This window comes from Zalophus californianus, chromosome 2 (genome assembly GCF_009762305.2).
Source record: "Zalophus californianus isolate mZalCal1 chromosome 2, mZalCal1.pri.v2, whole genome shotgun sequence".
Classification (NCBI taxonomy): Eukaryota; Metazoa; Chordata; class Mammalia; order Carnivora; family Otariidae; genus Zalophus; species Zalophus californianus.
Window position 1 is genome coordinate 187461476 of NC_045596.1, and position 1456 is coordinate 187462931.

The following is a 1456-nucleotide window of genomic DNA, read 5'->3' on the forward strand; positions in this document are numbered from 1 at the left end:
CGATTTTGAACAAAGCTTCTCTTGCAATGAGGTTGATCTTCACGCTGGGTTTTATCCTTTTTTAAAAAAAAAAAAATGGTAAAACCACGTAAAGTGTATCGTCTTAATTATTTTTTTTTAAAGATTTTATTTATTGATTTGACAGAGCATGAGTGAGGGGCAGGGGCAGAGGCAGAGGGAGAAGCAGGCTTCCCGCGGAGCAGGGAGCCCGATGCGGGGCTCGATCCCAGGACCCCGGGACCCTGACCTGAGCCGAAGGCAGACACTTAACTGACTGAGCCACCCAGGCGCCCCTCATCTTAATTATTTTTAAGCACACCGTTCAGAGGCTTCAAGTGCATGCCACATTGTTGTGCAACCATCAGCACCATCTGTCCACAGAACTCTTCATCCTGTAAAACCGAAACTCTGCTCATCCATTCCCTCTCCCCAGCCCCCGGCAACCACCTTTGTCCTCGCTGTCTCTGTGAATTCCACTGCAGGTAAATCCTACGGCATATCTGTCTTTGGGATTGGTGATCTCACTTATCATAATATCCTCCGGGTTCATCCATGTTGTAGCGCGGGTCAGGATTTCCTTCCTTTTTATTTTATTTTTATTTATTTTTTGGTTACAATAGTAAATTTTATTTAGTGCCAGGCCAATTTATTGTGCCAAGATTATATGTCCTTCATGACCAATTCAGAGTAAGAACCTCTGGCCTTTTTGAAGGAGAATGGATACTCTTTGTTACACTCTTATTAATAATTCCCTTTGATCTTTTCTTTTTATTATTATGTTCAGTTAGCCAACATACAGTACATCATTAGTTTTTGATGTAGTGTTCAACGATTCTTTAGTTGCGGGTTACACCCAGTGCTCATCACAACACGTGCCCTCCTTAATGCCCATCACCCGATTTCCTTCCTTTTTAAGGCTGAATAATAGTCCATTGTAGGCACGGACCACATTTTCTTTATCCTTTCATTTGTTGTTGGACGTTTGAGTTGTTCGGACCTTGTAGCTATTGAGAATAATAACTGCTGTGAACACGGGTGTACAAATATCTGTTTTAGTCCCTGCTTTCAATTCTTTTGGGTACGTACCTAGAAGTGGAATTGCTGGATCATATATATACAGTAATTCTATGCTTAATTTGTTGAGGAATTGCCATCCTGTTCGCCCCAGTGGCTGCACCCCTTGACCTTCTCACGAGCAATGCACAAGGGCTCCAATTTCTCCACATCCTGCCTGTAAACGTCTTCTCTGGTTGGTTTCTGTGTTTGTGATAACACACATCCTAATGGGCGTGAAGTGGTACCTCGTGGTGGTTTTGCTTTGCATTTCTGTAATGATTAGTAAGGGTCAGCCTCCTTTCTTGGGCTTACTGGTCATTTGTATATCTTCTTTGGAGAAGTGTCTCTTCAAGCCCTTTGCCTATTTTTACAAATAGGGTTATTTGTGCATTTTGTTGAG